Raw genomic sequence first — 21015 nt, 5'->3', positions numbered from 1 at the left:
GTTCTGGTAAGGCTCTTATGAATAAGGGAGAAAGGCATGTATACCCTTACTCCATTCATTTACTATTCTATGTGTGCATTCTTTCATGCATGATGCATGCATGCATTCCATGTCTATTGTGTCCTGACAACAGGCAGGGGTCAGGGCAAATGAGAAAACTAAGAGCTCAACCTACTCTCTAGGTTCTAGAGTACCTGGGTACAAAGCCCCACCTCAGACTGGTTCTTCATGGTTCCATGTTTATCCAATAGTTTGTGCCCTCCCAATTTTGTTTCCAAATGTTCAATAGAGGTATCTTCATCCCCAGGAAGTGCATCCCATCCTGAATTTAGGATGACTCTTGATTGGCCTGAACCAGCCATAGAAATCCCAATTCCCTTCATCAGTGATCAATCACAGACAGGAATATGTCTTAATTTCCCACCATGGGACACAAAAGGAAGTACACTGGAGGACCTTCACATTCTGAATAAAAACAAAACAAAACAAACAAAAAAACAGCTTCTCAAGGAGGATGGCTTTGTGTCAGTCCCCCCTTCCTTCCTGCTTGCGTAGCTGGAATGAGAATGTGTCATCTGGAGCTATGTCAGCCATCTTATGACCATGAGGTGACAAGTCTGAAGACAAAAAGGTAACTGGCTAAAATCCCAGAGAAGAAAGAATAGAAAGAGTCTGTGTCCTTAAGGACACAAACCATCAGCTACACCAAGGGTGAAACCATCTACCTTCAAACATGGTGCAAGATAATAAAATGACTGTATTGTTTAAGCCACCATTAATTTCTTCCTGTTCCTTGCCATCATAAATGATACAGGCAGTGACTCTGGCAAAGGAGATTCCAACATAACATCTCAGAACAGGAACCTAACAATGACCTACCTGGTTTGTGTGCAACCCTCAACCTGAAGGCTCATCAGAGAGGTAGAGAGGGCACAGGAACTTACAAGAATATGGAGGAAGTTAAAGACCCTGCTCGGTTCCAGGAAAGGATTCCAGTCCCTGAGATGAGAACTAGTGGGGAAATGGAAAGTATCAGAGACAGCAGAAAAGGTCAGTCTGGTTTCCGGAGCAAATGGGTGACAACGAAACCAGAGGTTGGAGATAGGGAGGATTCATTGTGTAAGGATGGAGGGTAAGAGAGGTCCAACTGGTCAAATTATTCTTTGCACTCATGGAGAATTAATTCAAAGTACCTAAAATATGGACCCAAAGTATCTCAATCAGTTCATCTGTGGTCACCAAATCCGTGGATGCAGGGGTGATATGTGATTTACAGTAGTGTCATTTCCTATCCCATCTAAGGGTAGACAGAGATGGAGTGATGGGGAATTAGGAGTTCACATTTCTGCAAGGACTGTGAGTCAAGGCCCTTTGAGAATAGCCACAGGGCTAGACAGTTGAAAGTCTAAAAGGTCTTTTCCGGCTCTCTTGGATTTTGATGCAGAGTTGAAGTTTTCTTCACATGATCCCTCTCCTGCTCCTGTTCCCCAGGAAACACAAAATTTCCACAGTGCAGCTCTGCCAGTAATTTCCCAGAAACGCAGAACTAGAAGGGAGGTGGGGAGATGTTAGAAGATTATAAGTTTTGGTTTCATGAAACAGTAGAACCTTTTAAGAAACAGATGCACCGTTTGGGACCGCATTCTCAGTATATTGTTCTACATATTTTTCACATTCTGGTTTTTGTTAATCAATGAAAACTGTGGTACAATGACTATCTTTTTTCTATGACTTGGCCTACGATTTGGTCATGCAAGTTGGGGCCCAATTTTGCCTCGATCTGGCTCTTCAGCCACTGAGTTCAACTGTGGTCAGTGATACAACTTCCCTTTTTGTCACTGGTCCATCTCTGCCAGGCCTGACTTGAAAGTGATGATCCTAAATCTTCTTAACCCAAATCAGGGCAGAGAGGAAGAAAAGATGAATTTAGTGGAAAACACCAGCACCTGTCAATGTTACAACATTTGCATCTGGGCCTTCATCTGTACTTTGCTAAATGTGTGTGTGATTCTGGACAAGTAGGTTAACTTCTCCTGCATCGTGGTTTTCTCGTCTCTAAAAGGAAGTAGAGTCATTGTTTCCAGCCCACTTTACAGAATTATGGTGGAGATGATTCAACATTGAATTGCCTCAGTTTTTTAAAATAAAGTGGGGCAGAATTAAAGTTGAGACCGTGTGCTTTGAGCACTAATATGTTATAGAATTGTAAAGAATTATTATGATGATCATTACATAACAAAGCCACAGAAATGTACAAGCAATAAATTGATTCCATTGTTCAAATGAAAATTTTCCTCTAAGCCCTCAAATTTATCTTTTTTAGTTTCCATATTTATACCCAACAGAGCCAAGTCAAAATAAAGATGTAAAAGGATCACAAGGTTTTTTTTTTTTTTCTCCTTATTTTACAGCTTACTTCATTACATCTGACATGTCACTGGTTGCATCACAGAAGGCATTTAAATAAGCATCCTGTACTCCTTTACTTTGCAAAAGGGCTTGACGAGAATAATATTAAAATTGAATCCACATTCAATATCCAGCACTGTAGATTCGCTGACAAGAATGAAGCTTTTCAGTAACTGGATGCATTTGTCCTATAGAGTTTTTAGTGTTTTTAACTGAACATTTTTATTGAAGTATAACACACTTTCAGATTACAACGATAAAGCTTGATACATTTTCACAAATGAACAAACCCATGTAACTGCCATACAAATCACGAAATGGAACATTTTTCAGCATCCCAAAACTCCCCCCGCATCCCTCCTACCCAACTCCTTCTACTCCCCAAGTGTAATAGCTACCTGACTACCATCAGTATGAGTTCAATTTGCCTTTTTTTGACCTTGAAATAAATGGAATCATGGAATTTGTGCTTTTTGTAGTATCTGCATCTTTCTTTCAATATTTGATTTGTGAGACTTATTTGTGTGTGTGTGTGTGTGTGTGTGTGTGTGTGTGTGTGTGTACATAGCAGTAATTCGTGTATTTATTTTCATTGCTACATAGCATCCTATTGTATGGATACACAATTTATTCATTCTACTGTGGATTGGCATTTGAGCATATGAATAGTCTTCTACATGACATTTACTGCCCAGTCCAGTTATGTACAAAGAAGGAGTGCAATTTCTAGTCAAAGGGTCCATGTACCTTTAACTTTACTAATAACCCCAAACAGTTTTCCAAAGTGATAATACTCATTTATACTCCCACTATCTGTGTGGGAAAGTGAGAGTTCTGATGACTCCTCATCCTCAATAACACTTGGTAATTTTGTTTGTTTGTTTAGTTTTAGTGGGTGAGCAGTGCTACTCCCCGTTACTTTAATTTGCATTTCTCCTACTCCACTGAGATTCAGCATCTTGGCGTGTCAGCCAAGGGGAGAGCTTCTCTCTCTCTTTTTTTTTTAAAGATTTATTTACTTATTTATTTTAGAGAGAGCGCGCGCGTGTTCGAGTGGTGGGGAGAGGCAGAGAGAGTCTTAAGCAAACTTCGCTGAGCGCAGAGCCCAACATGGGGCTCAATCTCATGACCCTGAGATCATGACCTGAGCTGAAATCAAGGATCAGATTCTTTACTGACTGTACCACCAGGAGCCCCAAGAGCTTCTTTTTTGAAGAATTTGTTCAATTCTTCCTGTTTTTCTATTTGGTTGCCTAAATTTAAAAAAATTGATTTCTCGAAGGTCCCTCGTCAAATATATGTATTACAGGTATCTTCTCCCACTGTGTGGCATGCACTTTCACCCACTTTCTGGTGTCATGGGAGGAATAGAAGTTCCTTAAGCCATCCTATTTGTCAGTGGTTTTCTTAATGGTTAATATTTTTAAGTCCTAATTAAGAAATCTTTACCTAGATCACAAAGGTAATTAGCTTATGTTATCCTCCAGAAGCTGTTTACTTTCACCTCTCACATTTAGTACTACAACTCACCTACAGTTAATTTGTGTGTATGGAGTGCAGTAGGAGTTGAAAATTATTTTTTCCAATGCAGATATCCTTATGGATATTTAAAAGACCACCCTTCTTCCACTCTGGATGTTTTGCTTCCATTTTATCTTTTTTTTCTCTTCTTTCTCTCTCTTTTTTTCCATTCATCTATTTTTCCAAAAGAAGTTGTACTAATGTAAACTATATACCTTGGCACTGATACCATATCATTTCAAAAATTATAGCTTTATCATAAATCTTGAAATCTGGCTACAAGTCTTCCAACTCTGTTCTTCTTGAATGTAAACTTGGCTCTTCTTGGCCTTTTGTATTTTTACATACATTTTAATAACAACTTGTCAATTTCCACACACATAAATACAAACTATTTGTGATTTTCATTTAGTAGTATTGACTTGAAAGTTCAATTTAAAGAAGTTGTCGTTTTTTATAATATCAAGCCTTCCAATCCATCAAAATTGTTGTTTGTGTTTATTTTCATTTATTTATCTCATTTTCAATTTCTCACACACACACGCAAAATTGTAGTTTATAATCTTTTCTCCCTGCTTTTGTTTGGTTATTTTCCACTGACAAATATTCCAGATAACTAATCTGCCCTTCACTTGTGTAATCTGCTAGCAATCACGTCTATTGCATAATTAATTTCAGATATTACATATTCTTTTAATCTCCTGATTTTCTATTTAATTCCATTTCCATTGAAGTTATACATTCCAATTCTGTGGTAAAATTCTTTGTTTTGTCATCTGTTTTGTTTAACATATTAATCACAATTTTCTCTAAATATGCATCTGGAAGTTCCAGTATTGTGTGGGGGTTCTGTTTGTTTCTCTCTCTCTCTCAGTCCTATTTTTGGTATGCCTGGTAATTTTTACTGAACCTGAAACATTGTTAATGAAAAAATATTGTGAAGTTTCTGGATGATCTTATCTAACTTCAAAAGAATTCTCTTTGGCCCCTTGGAGATGGGTAACATGGAAGCAGATCCCTTAATCCAATGAGGGATTGAGCTGGTTTGAAATTGGATTTTAGTCTTTGCAAGGCTTTCTTTAATTTCTGGCCCTCCCTTACTCCTTAAATATAGTACTTCAGGGGGTCCCAACTGGATTGCTAACGAGGCTTCATTCCTTTGGAAATCCCTGTATTACAATTTCTTTCCACTCCAGCATCATGAGATACCTAATAGTTCTCTATGAGGTTTGTTTTCTCTTAGCAACTGATTTCTATTTAGATTATCTATCTCTCAACCTGAACAATTTAAGAATCAACAAAAACCAATAGGGGAAAAACAGCTCAGGGTATGTGTCTCACTTCTCTGAGCTTACATTTTCTCCAAAATTCCATCCCCTCATATTCTGATTGCCTTAGTGGGACTGAATATAAATTTTTATCCCCCAAGCCCATGAGACTAGCAAAGGCTCCACTCAGATTCTCTTCCTCTTTGTCCTTGAGTTATGCTTGCCTTGTTTTCTCAGCTTCTTTGCCCAGGATATGACTAGGCAGGTACCTTAGGGGAAAATCAGCATAGAATGTCGGGTTCCTCTCAATGAGTGACCTTTCTTTCCAAGATATTAGACCTTCAAATCTAGTCCATTTTAGTAACTCTTTGTGCATATATGTATACGTGTGTGCATTCAAGTGCATGTGCATGGCCATGCTCTATCTCAAACTAGTCCTTCAGAGCTATTAGCCTAAAGATTGAAAAAATGAAGAATACAGGACTCACAGTCACCTTCCCATTAATTGTTTCTCCCTTTAGGGTAGTCTGGAGGAAGGGATTTGAAGAAAAGTCTTGAAATTACCAAATTTCTCAATAGAATTCCATGACACTGATAAAGCACTGACACATGTGAGGCATAAAATGTGTTCTGTTTTTAAAGTTCTTCCAAATATTGAACTGTGAATTCTTAAATTACCATAAATGTGGTAGTCATTAATGCTGGTTTCCAAATATTCTAATTCTTCCCCCTTCTGCGAGATTGCCTCTCCTGGCTCCCCCCATGGTAGGGAATGACTAGCTCTGGCCAATGCATTGTGAGTATAAGTAAAATATGTCATTTTATGACTGGAGTATTTCCTTGCCCCACTAAGACCCTCTGGAGATCTCTTTGTTTTCTGCAACTGTGACCATATAAATGTTCTAGATAGTGCTGTCTCCCAGCGTGAAAATGATGACAACATAGAACAGAGCCCCCACCCAAGCCTCAGAGGCTGAACAGCATGGAAGAAATTAACCTTGTTTTAAACCACTGAGATTGTGGGATTGTTTGTTACCGCAACATAACCCAGCATGTGCTGGTTGATACATTAAGGAAGGTAAGAAATACCTACAGTCCCATTTTACTGAAAAACTAAACAAGACTTAAATCCTTGCCCAGAAACCTCCTGATACATATGAAGAATGTCCTTTTTTTTATTTTTTTAAGATTTTATGTATTTATTTGACACAGATTGAGAGAGAGCACAAGCAGGGGGAGCGGCAGGCAGAGGGAGAGGGAGAAGCAGGCTCCTCACTGAGCAAGGAGTCTGATGTGGAGCTCGATCCCAAGACCCTGGGATCGTGACCTGAGCTGAAGGCAGATGCTTAACCGACTGAGCCACCCAGGCACCTCAAGAATGTCCTGTTTATTTCTACTGGCCTTTTACCTAGTATAGTTTAACTAAACTATTCAGCATACAAGGTGCCTGAAGAACTTTTGAAATCATTACATGAATGACCAAATTAATCCCTTCGTGTGAATTGGTATTAGAAAACAGGAAAGAAGGATCTTATGATCTCATGGATTTGAAATAAGATAAATATGGATTCAGGTCCTGGTTCTATCACTATCTGTGTGTCCCTGAGCAAGTATCTGAGTTTCTTTCAGTCTCTGCTTCCTGAACAGTAAAATGAGAAAAATAATACCAGCCTCTAGGGATTGTTATGACAATTAAGTGAGATAACATGTTATCTTATTCGCATAGTTGCTGGCACATACTAATATGAAAAAATGGCAGCTATCATTATTATCCCTCAAAAACTAGTGGGAAGAAAGCAAAGTGTAGGAAGCAATGTAGGTGGGGGATGTCAATATTTCAGAAGTCACTCAGGCATTCCTTCCAGTTTCACATCAAAGTCTAAGAAAATGAATCTAGAGAACAAAGCAAGTCTAGCTTCCAGAAAAATAGATCAAAAGCTAAAATAATTAATCCATTAATCCATTCAAGGAACTATCAAATTTAAAAAGGAGGGTTAATATTGTATGTGTGTATTAGATATCTGGGAGCTATATTTGAAATTTGAGATTTGTGATGCTTGGGTAGATGATAGATAGATAGATAGTAACAGCTAGTAGGTAGATATTAAATATAAAGACCACACACAAAGATATTGGCAAAGTTCTTTTGAATAGGGTAACCTTGGCACAAATGATTGCTACTGGGGCATAGGGTCATTAAAAGGAAAAGATTCACAGCTCAGAAGAATGTATATCATTTATACATGCCAACAATGGCATGAAATTTTTAAAGACTCATCTTAAAGTCACCATGGTGTAAGCAAATACTTCTGGCCACTGATGTTAACAAGACTTTTTCAGAAAACCACCTTTTTTGTTCTTAAGGAAAGAGGGTGGTGAAATGCTAATGCAATCTTTATGTCTGAAGGCTAGAATGGGCTGGATGTCCAAGATGGCTACTCAAAGGCTGGCAGCAGATGCTGGCAGTCATCTGGGGCTGCTCACTTGGTACACACCTGGCCTCAGCATGGCAGCTAGGTTCTAGAGGCCAAGGCGGTAGGTATTAGTCCTCTTAAAGGCTAAGACCAGAGCTGGCATAACGTCATTTCCACCAAACTGCATTGGGCAAAGTAGCTCCATGCCACCTCCGATTCAAGTAGAAAAAATGGGGCCCTCCTGATGGGGAAGGCACCAAAGAATTTGCATCCATCTTTATTTCGTCAGAGTCTGGTACATAGAAAGCACTATACAAATATCTTTTTAACAAGTGGATGATTAAGTTGTTGGCTGCCTTAAGCTGTTCCTTAAGACTGTTTTCTCTTCCTTCACCTCTGAATATATCCATTTCCCACGTGCTCCAAACTTGAAAATTTTTTACTTCTACCCTCCCTTTGTAACTTCCTTCCTTTTCTTCCCTTGTTACCAGTTTCTCTCTAAATTATTCTCTCTTCATCCCCTCCCCCACCCCACATACACACACTTTCCCATGACAAGAGACCATGGTAGTAATGAGAGTGACATGGAGACTTAGGCACAAGCAGTTGGCATAGATGCTTCTGGAAGTCATGTGTTTGCAAGTTGGCAATGCCTTTTTTGAAGCTTGGAAGAGAAAAGAAAGAAAACAGCAGACAAACATTTTTCTTCATTGTACAAATTTGTGGTTTCAAGTCTACACTTTGCAAAATATGATTTTCCTTTTTCAAATTAAAAAAAAAGACTGAAGAGATCTGTAAATCACAGAGGCATCATTGAGTAACATCTTGATGATTTAAGTGTAAATGGATAAGAAACATATGGATTTCATTCCACACAAAGCGCACATATTGGAAATGAGTGGGGGAAGCATCTGGCGAAACGTGTTTTTGGTTTGGTAGAATTCGGACCACTTGGGAAGTGTAGTTCGGGACATTAGCAACCCAAATGCCAAGTGCGGGTTGAGTTCATTTCATCCTGCTGCCAAGGCAGAGCTGGGGTTTCGTTCACGTTCAAACGCACCTCACTTACATTTTTTTTCTTCACATTATAGACTTGGCAAAATTTAAGATTCCTTCCATTCTGGGTTCATATGAGCTCTATGTCCTGGCATGAGGAAAGTAATCTAATACAAAATGACATAAAGTTTGGAAAAACCGACAATTTGATCTCATGTTCACTTTAATATGGAAAGGTTGAATAACATTCAATTACAATTCACTCCAATTTTCATCTTCTCAATGAAAGGCAAGGGGCTGCGGAAGTGAGGTAAAGCTGGGAAGATTCCAGCATCTGGGAAGGGATGGAGGGGGGTGGGGAGGGGGTTCTCCCAAGGATGAGAGCAACCCTGCAAGGATTGAAGGATATAGAACATTTCACGTTGACATGATTATCTATCTCTCTTCCTTTCTGGTAATAAGTTAATTCATAAAACAAGCTTTAAAAAAAAAAAAAAACCACAAAGAACCACTTTACTCTGAACTAGACGCGAACCATCTGAGAAAGGAAGATCACTAATTCTAATCACAAGAATTAAGAATGGAGAAAGAGAGGAAAGGCTGGTAGAAAGATAATCAGAGATGCTAAACTGTGGTAAGGCTTTCAAATTCCATCCCCACATGAGATCACAAATTTAAAAGTGTTTCTGCCTGGTATGCATGGCTGGCACAGTGGGTTAAGTGTCATGATCTCAGGGTCATGAGATAAAGCCTGGCGTTGAGTCCAGCGTAGGCCTCCATGCTCAGAGGAGAGTCGGCTTCAGATTCTCTCTCCTTCTTCCTCTGCCCCTCCCCGTCATGCTCGCTTGCTCTCTCTCTCTCAGATAAATAAATACATATTTTTTAAAAAAGTGTTTCTGCCTGATGATCTGCCCAAGCGCAAACTGCCATCTGTAAATGGAACAAATACCATCTTGGTTGACTTGTACTCTTGTAAATACTTCGTGTGTTCACCTGCTGTCACTACCCTAACTCTGGCCATTCTCACATCTCATGGGGATCCTGCAACAACTGTTGGCCCCAGCCCTGACCCCCACCTCCAATTCATCTAGACAAAACAGCCAGAGCTCTTTTTTCAAAGTAATATTACTCCCCAGCTCAACAGTCTTCAGTAGCTCCCCAGTACTCTTAGTGTAAGGTGTGACTTCTCTAACATCTCAGTGGAGGTGCAAGGGTGGTCATTCCATCCTCAAGCTCACCCCTCTGACCTCCTTTCTCCATGATCATTAGACTCACATTCTATTTTCCAGCCATAATGACTTTATTTCCGTTTCTCCAAACCCCATGGTTTTCTTTCACTCTAAGCTTCCTCTCTGCCTGGGATGTTTGTCCTTCTTCTTCCTTCCTCACTTCCCTTGGTTCACACCTATTTTCTTCCAAGTCTGAAGGAAATTCTCTGACTTCCAGGACATCAAGTGAGGCCCCTTGGGTGTTCTCTCAACTGCCTGTCCACACCTCTGGATGTTGTAACTGCCACCTCGGTTTGGTCTAGATTGATGGGCTGACTATAAACTGGCTGACAGCAGGGGCCAAAGCTATCCCATCCACTCTCCTATCTCCAGCACATGGCACAATACCATGCCCTTGCCAGGTGCTCAGAAATGTCTGAAGAACAAGTCTAGATTCCAAGTCCACACTCCAGTGTATAAATGCGCTGGTTCATTTTATGTGTCTCTGTGGCTGGGCTATGGTGCACAGTTGTTTGGTCAAACATGAGGCCAGATGTTGTTGTGAAGGCATTTTTTGGATGTGATTAGCATTTAAAACAGTAGACTTTGAGTAAACAGATTTTTGTCCATAATGTGGGTGAGCTCCTTCCAATCAGTTGAAGGCCTTAAGAGCAAACCTTTCTCTCACGACTGTAGCATAGACACCCCGCCTGTGTTTCCAGCCTGCTGGCTTGTGGAATTAGGACTCAAGACTGTCACCTTAGCTCTCACCTGACTCTCCTGTTGGTCTGCCCTACAGATTTCCGACATGCTGGGCCCACAGTCACATGAGTCAATTCCTTAAAATCAATCTCTCTCTCTCTCCCTCCACTAATGGTTCTGTTTTTCTGTAGAACCTGTCTAACAGAGTAAAAAAAAAAAGTACATCTTCAGTTTCTATTTTGACTGTCTCCTCATTTGGTGGGACAGAAAGCTCACCTTCTCCAGCAGCTCCCTCTTGCCCAGAGTCAAAGTTCAGGGCTGTGCCATTTGTGCCAGGCTGGGACACAGGCTGGGAATGTGGGACCTGGGTCTTTGGTAAGCTTTCATTTCCAGGCCTCAATCTGCTGAGGTGGTCGTTGCCCCACATTGTATTTGCCACACAGGCCTTTCCCTTCATGCATGGTTTCCCTTCCCTCAGCTGTCTCAATGCTCCTCTGGGGCCAGCCTCATTTTGCTGAATCTAGAACTTGGGAACTCAAAGACTGCCAGAGAACCTGAACAGCTCTTTGTGGAACCCGAACAGCTCTTTGGCTTTGAACTCTTCCGTCCTTCCTAATACTTTATCCAGGAAAGAAGGCCCTACCCAAAGTCTAAACCCAGGGGACTCAGTGGCTCTTTCTCAGGGACGCATGGACACCTAAGCTTCCCTCACTGTAGAGGGTTGCATGATGGCCGCCAAAAAGATACATCTATGAGCTAACCCCCAGACCCTGTGAATGTGACCTTGTGTGGTACAAGGATCTTTGCAAGGGATCTCCAGATGAGATCATCCTGGATTATCCAGGTGGACCCTAAATCCTGTGACGTGTCCTTATAAGAGACAGAAGAGGAAGAGACAAAGAGGAGAAACCATGTGAAGACAGAGGCAGAGACTAGAGAGAAGCAGTCCCAAGCCGAGGGTACATATGGGGCTCCCAAGAAGCTGGAAGAGGCAAGAGAAGATTCTCCCCTACAAACTTCAAAGGGAATATAGCCCTGCTGACACCTTGATTTTGGACTTCTGGCCTCCAGGACGATGAGGAGAATAAATTTGTCATTCTAAGCCTCCTACTTCATGGCAATGTGTTACAGAAGCCACAGAAAAGTGACACAGCTGCTGATTGCCTTCTCTTTGGGGGGATCCTTTTGTGGTCAAGACACAGGGTAGTAGGCTATTCTTACTCATCCTGAAATTCTTCAGATCTAATAATGTATATGCCAGGAATCTTTTCCATTCCCCTCTGGGACTCAGCTCCTGGAACTGAGAACGTCAGTGAGAAACTAGCTGACTAAGCCGGAGGGGGTGAGAGAAAAGGGTAAGCAGTATTACACGAGGGAAATCATTCTCAAGCCATCTTTTTTTTTTTTTTTTCTGAAATTGCCCTAAATCCTCACTTCGAGAGTAATCACACAGTCCAACAGACACATGGATCAGGAATTCATCCCAAATGCTGTTGCCTTAAAGATGGAAATCAACCCATTCCCCACTTGGCATTTGCTCTTTATAAGATGCAACCATCTCTGCTAAGTTTAAATTTGACTCTCTGTGACCAAAAGAATTCTCATGAACCAGGAAATAATTTCTGGATCAGTATTTCTTTGGCCCAGAGGTTGCTCTTGATCATTACTTGGCATCTCTACTTGTCTGTGTCACCAGATCTTTCTCTTGGTTCCATGGATTCTCCTAGATGCTGTTTCCTAAAGAAACTGCCACACCTCAAAAATCTCCAAGGCCCTACATGAGGTGCTAACCCAAGGACCTTTCTTCAGAATAAAACACTAAATATGTACAGCTGTCATTACACAATGATATAAGTTGTGCATTGTATGCCTTCCTGCAGACCTGGGTTCAAATTCCAGCTTTGCTTTAATAGGTATGTGGCCTGTAGCTAATGATTTAAACTCTTGGACTCTCAGTTTCTTTATCTATGAAAGTGGACATAGTACCAGCTAGTTTATATGGCAGTTGTGAGGAGTAAAAGAGTTATAGTAGGAGAAGGAATTATCACTGATTGAACCATCTTTCCTCTGTTTACCATTTGTCACTTATTCCTGAATGGATTCTTTACCAACCATGATGGAATACTATATAGCCATGAAGAGTAACTCCTAAGAGTGTTTGATGGTGTAGAAAAAGCCTGTGTCGTATTACTGAGTGCAAAAGTTTATGAAGTAGTATGTATGATACAATCTCAATGTAGCTAAGGAAAAATACAAGACCCTATACAGATTCTTGCATACAGATTCATAAGAAACTAGACTTAGTAGGATGCATACCCAAGTTTTCATGGTGGTTATCCAATTGGTGGTATTTTGGGAGTATTAAATATTTTCTGTTCCCCCATATTTCTCAAATCATCTATACAGTACACCTATAACCAGAAAAAAATATGTGGTGTGGCTTTGGATGACTTTTCTTGTTTGCTTATTGGCCGATTAGAGATAATAACTTTTTGAGATCAAAGGAGAAAATCCATACAAAAGTGCTTTGTAAGTTATAGAAATCTTACCTTCAGAAAGCAGTGTTTTCTTTGCTAACATATTGGGAATGAGTTATGGGGAATTGATGTTGAGCTGAAAGGGAAGTTTTAGCACAAAGTAGAAGTTCAGTTGCTCCATGCACATTCTTTGCTGAGTACTTGAGATGCGCGTATGTTGAGTGTGGTTACTAGTATGGTCAGGTCTGGCCTCATGGGCATGAGACCCACATGGTCTTACAGGTTCCCATTCTCAGAAGGGCCTCATACTTGGTTTAATGCTCTGTTGTCACCATTTTAAAATTCTTCTTCTTCTTTTTTTTTTTTTTGGAGAGAGAGAGAGAGAGATTGAGGCAGAGGGAGAGGGAGACAGAGAATCTTAAGCTGACTCCACGCCCAGCATGGAGCCCAACATGGGGCTTGATCTCACAACACTGAGATCATGACCTGAGCCAAAATCAAGAGTTGGACGCTTAACTGATTGAGCTGCCCAGGCATCCTCCATCTTGAAATTTTTAATACATTTTGAACAAGAGACCCACATTTTCATTTTGTACTGGGCTTCGCAAAATACATCGCCTGTCACAAACGTAAATGACTGTGTGCTTGTAAGAGTGTGTGAGGCCTTGCATAAATTTAAGAAACTGGATATTCTACAGTAAGAATGATAGATAGTGGATGAGAGGAAGTATGTATCTTCGGCTGAGCCTGGAAAAAGCTACAGGCACAAATAGAAGAATCGGAACTCACTCGGAACTAAGCAAGTGGGGATGACAGCTGGTTGCCTTCGTGAAATATATAATCTGCTGGCAAGCAAAACCAGTTAATTGAACTCTGATTAAGGGGCTTTCTCTTCTCAGTTCATATTAAACATTTGAGAATTTGTTCACACTTTAGATAAGATTCTAAGTAAAATGGAAGAGACACCTATAAAAATAGAAAATGCTCGTTCTAAAATAAATCTGTTGGCTCTGTCTACAAAGGAAAAATATTAGCTAAAAAGATGCCAAAGTTATGCTGTCTATGGGATCCATTTCTGCCACAGAAATCCTTAACATGATCTATTTTTCCGGAGATAAAGGCATCTCGGGGATTTGTATAAGACTTGGCTGGCTGCCCCTGGCTTTGCTCACCCTGATTCTGAAGGCTGAGGTTACAGGGCTGGACAATGAAGGATGGGTGATAGTGATTGGCTGTGGCCACTTCATTCCAGCCAATGTGATTGGTTATTTTGAAATTTTATTTAGCATACTGTCTCGGACCTTTGGGGTGATGTCATCTTATCTCATTGGGAGGAAGTTGGTTGCTACCAGTTTCTGAATTAATCAGTTCCTCTCTTAGTGAAGTAACAGATTTTATACCAACTAATTGAAGAGCTCAACGTTTGAAACCCGGGTCACCACTTCAAGCATTACTCAAGCCATCTTTTTTTTGAGCCAAAGAGTGCTCTTCTCACACCTTCTTTTATAAGTACTACCAACATATTTTTTAATCATACTGATTAATTTCTAATTATGGAAAGTTAATATGGAACATGGAAAGCCTTCTGCCACATCTATATTTGTCTTTTTCAAACTACCCCAGCATTCCAAAAACAATTGTAAATATTTTATCTTTTTTTAAAGATTTTATTCATTTATGAGAGAGAGAGCGAGAGCACCTGCATGAGTGGAGGGAGGGGCAGAGGGAAAGGGAGAAGAAGACTCTCAGCTGAGCAAGGAGCCCAACACAGGGCTTGAACCCAAGATGCTAAGATCTTGACCTGAGCTGAAGGCAGATGCTTAACAGACTGAGCCACCCAGGCACCCTGCAACTGTAAATATTTTACATAATGTTATTGGAGATTTTCAACTTACTTACTTTTAGAAATTGGGTACTTCCAAAGTTCACAGCTAAAAATGGGAATTTGAGAAATAACAGGAAGTTCTATTGGTTGTCCATTGCAGACAGAGAAAGTATCAATGTTATGATTTTTAGTCAGATTTCATACATACAAGTGCTCATTTCATGCCCTGGCACAGTGCAAAGGTAAAATCTTTGCTCCCTTGTGGGTGACGTATATCAAGTAATTATTCTCCTTAATATGAAGAGTTCAGGAACCCCAGTGTCAGGGTTTTGAGAACCCTAGGATAGATCGCTCATTTCCTATAGCTCACAACCGCAGAAAGAATGCAGTGTGTTTATAGATAGAAAGGTGGTTTCTATGCTAGAACTACCATTATAATTTTCTTAAAACCACCTATAGGTACGTTCTGAAAGGCCTTTCTCCAAGTCCTTCCGCACCTTGTTAACTCAGAACCAGGAAGTGAAGCCCATTCCTTTCTGAGCCTGCTTTGAAAACACCAGTTAGGACTCTGCTTGCCTTAATAAGAAAACAACTATAAAGAAATCCTCTTAATTCACTAAAAAAAATTCTTACATTTTTTCAAAGAGTGAAAGCGCTTTCCCTGCTCCAGTATTCCAATTAATTCCTTGCAAGGTGATGACTGCAGATCAGGGAAATTGTTATTTTAACCCCCCATGCCCATGAACAGGTCTGTATCACAAACCATAAAGCCAAGAGATAACCAGAAGTGAGCAAAACCAGCCTGTGGGGTAAGGCTGGATAAATTCACCAAACCAGTGGCCTTGCCAAATGCATGTTGGATTTGTAAAACAATGATCTGAGTTCTGTAGCCATCCAAAGAGCCCCATGGAGGAAAGGAAGAGGGACTAGGTGGGTGTTCTCTAGATTCCCTCCCCCACCCCCACCCAGGCAGGTCAAGCCTGCTTCCCTACCTAATCTCCCTTGCCTGCCTTTGTACAGTCATTAGGAGCTTAGAATAGAAATGGTTTTGTCTGTATGCAGTGGAAAACACCAGTTCAAACAGGATGTTGGAGATCACAATGACTGACCCAGAACACGGGCCAGGGCAGACATGAAAGCACAGGGAGCGTTTCATTCACAAAGGTTTTCTGGGACCAGCTCTTTCTCAGCCTAAACAGAGTCACGCACAGGCTGGCCCTGATGCTCCCACACGGCTTCCAGAGTGCTGCAGCCTCCGTGGACGTGGCCGGCAGCCACGAGCAGGACTGGGAGTAATTACCAGCTGAAGAGCATATTCCTTGAGAAGCAAGCCCTTCTGCCAACTACTACCCTTGAGAAGCATGAGGGACGGGACACAGGCTGTCCCACGCCCACTTGTTTTCTTTCCCTTCAGTGGGACAGTTTCAACTGATTTTGATTACCCTGGCGCCAAATAAATGAAAACATTTCATAGACATATAATCATCCATCACTGTGAAGAAAGGAAAAATGTTTCATGTTCAGTATGTTTATAAATACACTTAATGAAAAAAGGACAGTGCTGTCTTTCTTCCACGGCATGGTTGCTGCTGTTGGCCAGATAGGCCTGCTCTCAGATCACCCCCAGGGTCCCTCTTCCTTGCCCCCTGACATCCCAGCCCACCAGCATGATGGTCCCCAAAGTCGGTGAAGATGGAGGACCCGTCCCTCTGAGGCCGTCTTCACGTTTCTAGCCCTTGTCCCAAGACAGGAGAGGGACATGGGGCCAGGAAACGGGGAGTGCCTTATGCATCAGGAAGGCAAAAGTCAGTCGGTTTTTCCATCTGGCTTAAGGCAGCCCAAATGAATGAAGCAGCACCATTTCCAAGGAATTAACAATAGTATGTGCAGAATTAGCGCAGCCCTGCCCTGGGTTCGCTTTTAAATAAATAGCAGCTTGAGCTTCATACAGCGTGTGAGTTCCATCAATGCCAAGAAGAAGGGGGAAAACGTCTCTTCTGGTTTTGCATCCCATCAGTGTGCATAAGATGTGTCACGCCATCTAAGGTAATTTGGGGTTTAGGATTTATACATGCAATGATAAGTCTTGGAGAATGAAATCAAAACAAAAAATTCTCTCTAACTTTTCCCTCTTCTTAGCTAGGTCTTTTCATTTGTGATCCCACATGTTCTCAGGATCCCTAAAAGCCCAGGGTTTGTCTCAAGGGCCTTGGTGCGGGGGGTGCTGACTACACGTTCTCGAAGTGTGGAAAAACAACATGGGCTGTCCCCCACACATATTAAATCAGTTTTGGTCTTCTTTTCTCTAGATGTCATTTCTCGCAATGTGTTAAATATTTGCATTCACATTTGACTCCTAAACAGAGCCAGACCACTGGGGTATAGAAGAAACTCCTTTCAAGTCACTTATGGAAAATGCATTTCCATTTTAATCACAAGGAGCACCACAAGATGGGGGAAATCTATCCATTCAAATATTCCAAAGTACACGGTTGCCAATATCGTGGAAGACCAGTTCTCACTTCAACAAGCACCATGAAATCATCCCAGGCATCAGAAGAAGGAAGGCCCCAATCACAGTGACATGACAAAATCTGGAAGAGAAGAAGTTGGGACTTTATTTTAAGAGGTTGTTGATCCCTCAAGCAGAAACAAACACAGAAGGAGGGGTGCTACATGACACCCTCCTTTGGTGTGGGAGCCACCCAGAGCAGGAACAAATGTGTGGTCTTCCAGAAGACGAGGGGTACAGCTTCATGTTGTTTATGGGGATTTGCACTTTCTCTGCGGGTGCTATTCAGAATCTGCCAGTAACTGGAATTGCCAGAAGTCTCACACTTCAAATGAAATGACAGCAATGTCGGTTCGCACATGCATTGAGATTTATCATTTACAAAGCAATTCAGTGTGTTTATCCGGTTGGATTCTGCCAACAACCTTAGGAAGATCCCAAACTGTGATGAAGGACGTGACATGGCATAACATGGCAGGTCTGTGGTCATGTAGCTGTAGAAAGTGTAGGGACCCTGAACCAGCTATTCCACCTTTTCCCCTCTTCCCACTTCATGACACCACCTCTGATTCATCTTTATTTTATTCTAGTTGTGGCAGATCAGTTGGCCTCAATTCTTCACTGCTCCCTCTCCACCTTGTATACTCATGCTTTATAAGGTGACTCTGCAGCCCTTCCCATTAAAAATCCAGCCATTTTCCCCACCCCTTGAATCAGGGCTGGCCTCGCGACTTGCTTTGGCCAATACAATGCAGTAGACATGACAATGAGCCAATTCCAAGCTTAGATGTCAGAGGCTGTAGACATTTCTGCTTTCTTTCTTCTCTGCCACCTCCACTCCATAAGAAGCTACGGAGCAGGCAGCCTGGAGGATAAGAGACCATATGGAAGAGAGTCCAGCTGCCCCAGCTGCAGATATCCTCGGCTAGCCAACCCCCAACATGTGGGAGCCCAGATCTGCAGAGCTGCCTAGACAACCTGCAGCTGATAGAAGATGCCTGAGTGAGCCCAACTGAGATCAGAAGTGCCCAGCTGACTTGGAGACTCGAGACCAACAAGAAATGTTCATTGTTAAAAGTACTCAGGATTTTTGGATGTTTTTAATTCAGTAGGATTATGGCAATAAATGACTGATGTACCAGTCAACAAAAAAAGTGATGGGTCCCTACCACATTCTAAGTTCTTAAGGTACCACGGCAATGAATGAGACATTACCTTGCGCTTGGAAATTTACAGTCTGACAGGGAAGATAAGGCTTGGCCACTGAGAGCTATAATCTAGTGTGGTCCACAATACTCATTGCATGAGTAGTTAAAAAGTGCCTGGAATATTTGGAGGAAGGAAAAAGGTAATGGCCATTTTGAATCACTTTACAAACAATCTACTTATCTGCTAAATCATTCCCTTGTCTCATTGAATGAGATCTAAAATGACCTAAGTGCATCCTGTCTTTCATAAAGACATGGACAGATACAGGCCTGGTCACAGTCAATTTATAGGATCCCTCAAAAGTGCTATTTAAATCTCCAGAGGGAACATATGACCCTTTTGTAGTATAATTGAACACCTTATAAATAATGCATATTGTAGAGATAAGAAAGACAATAAAATTTGGTTACCACCTCTTACAGACCCTCTGAGCTTTAGTGAAAATATTTCTATTACCCTTCAGCAAATGAGCCCAGTGCTAAGCTACAAAGCATGTGAAAATTGAATTGCTGTTACAACAAATCTCCTCTTTCCTATTTTAGCTGATTCTTAGAATAAGAATAAATACAAACAACTAAAGGTAACAAAGTGGAATATTCTGGGCACTACTGTGTTGTCATTACTTGCACAGAATTTGCAACCAGCCTGCCTAGGCTTAATACCCTGGTTCCACCACTTTCTATCCACATGGCTTGGAAATTACTTAGTCTCTTTATATCTCAGTTTTCTCATCTATATAATGGGGATAAATACAGGTTTGTGAGAATTAAATGAGTATAAGGCACTTAGTGGGGAGGAGTGAACTAATGATAGTTGCTAGTATAATTAGTAAACTTTTAATGAATTCAGTTATTGATGAAGTTAACACCCAGTGTTTTCCTATCATTTTTTTAGTTTTCTATTTAAAAAAAGAAGTACTTTTAAGTTATCAAAGATTGTTAATTTGAAAATTGAAATCAATAGAATCATTCTTTTCTCTTTCTTTTGGATAAAGAAACATCTGTCCAAGTGAAAATATAGTCACCAAAGCTGGAAGAAATATTTCTTGTTATTATTATTATGTCTTTTATTTATTTTTTAATTTAAATACAATAGCCAACATATAGTACATCATTAGTTTTTGATGTAGTGTTCAATGATTCATTATTTTATGGCTTTTTAGTCTAGTTACTTAGTTTGGTCAAGACGCAAAATTCCATCTGTCCATGTCTACCTGAAATATTGGGTTAATTTGTTTTAGAGTGCAGATCTATTATAAGATTTTAGACTGTATTCAAAATGGAGTTGTTTGGCAACTAATAAGATAAGTGATGTACCCAGGATCCTGGAAAAAGTGATAATGTGTTCAAGTTAAAGAGTTTTACTCCCCTACTCCTTAACCCCAGTGCATATAAAATTCCAAGTGTGAATGGATGACAAGGGGGAAGAAAAGTAGAATACTAAGTCCACTATCTAGAAAGTTCTGGTCAGACGCTATGTAAATCAGAAATATGTTTGCAGTGCTTATCAGCTAGATATTTCTTGGGAGGAAGACACCCAAAAAGCCATTATCTTCCTCTCCAGCAAGATAACAGGGTGTCAAACTCTGGAGAGATTTTGATTACTCTAGATATCTGCCCCAATGAGAAAATCTATGGAGGTGTATCACACCAGTCAGAATGGCTATAATTAACAAGTCAGGAAACGACAGATGTTGGCGGGGATGTGGAGAAAGGGGAACCCTCCTACACTGTTGGTGGGAATGCAAGCTGGTGCAACCACTCTGGAAAACAGTATGGAGGTTCCCCAAACAGTTGAAAATAGAGCTACCATACGATCCAGCAATTGCACTACTGGGTATTTACCCCAAAGATACAAATGTAGGGATCCGAAGGGGTATGTGCACCCTGATGTTTATAGCAGCAATGTCCACAATAGCCAAACTGTGGAAAGAGCTAAGATGTCCATCGACAGACAAATGGATAAAGAAGATGTGGTATATATACACAATGGAATATTATGCAGACTTAAAAAGGAATGAGATCTCGCCATTTGCAATGACATGGATGGAACTGGAGGGTGTTATGCTGAGTGAAATAAGTCAATCAGAGAAAGACATGTATCATATGACCTCACTGATATGAGGAATTTTTAACCTCAGGAAACAAACTGAGGGTTGCTGGAGTGGTGGGGGGTGGGAGGGAGGGGGTGGCTGGGTGATAGACATTGGGGAGGGTATGTGCTATGGTGAGCGCTGTGAATTGTGCAAGACTGTTGAATCACAGATCTGTACTTCTGAAACAAATAATGCAATATATGTTAAGGAAAAAAAGAAGAAGAAGATAGCAGGAGGGGAAGAATGAAGGGGAGTAATTCGGAGGGAGAGACGAACCATTAGAGACGATGGACTCTGAAAAACAAACTGAGGTTTCTAGAGGGGAGGGGGGTGGGGGGATGGATTAGCCTGGTGATGGGTATTAAAGAGGGCACGTTCT

The sequence above is a fragment of the Zalophus californianus genome, chromosome 1, assembly GCF_009762305.2.
Source record: "Zalophus californianus isolate mZalCal1 chromosome 1, mZalCal1.pri.v2, whole genome shotgun sequence".
In the NCBI taxonomy this organism is placed as follows: domain Eukaryota; kingdom Metazoa; phylum Chordata; class Mammalia; order Carnivora; family Otariidae; genus Zalophus; species Zalophus californianus.
This window is presented reverse-complemented; position numbering follows the sequence as displayed.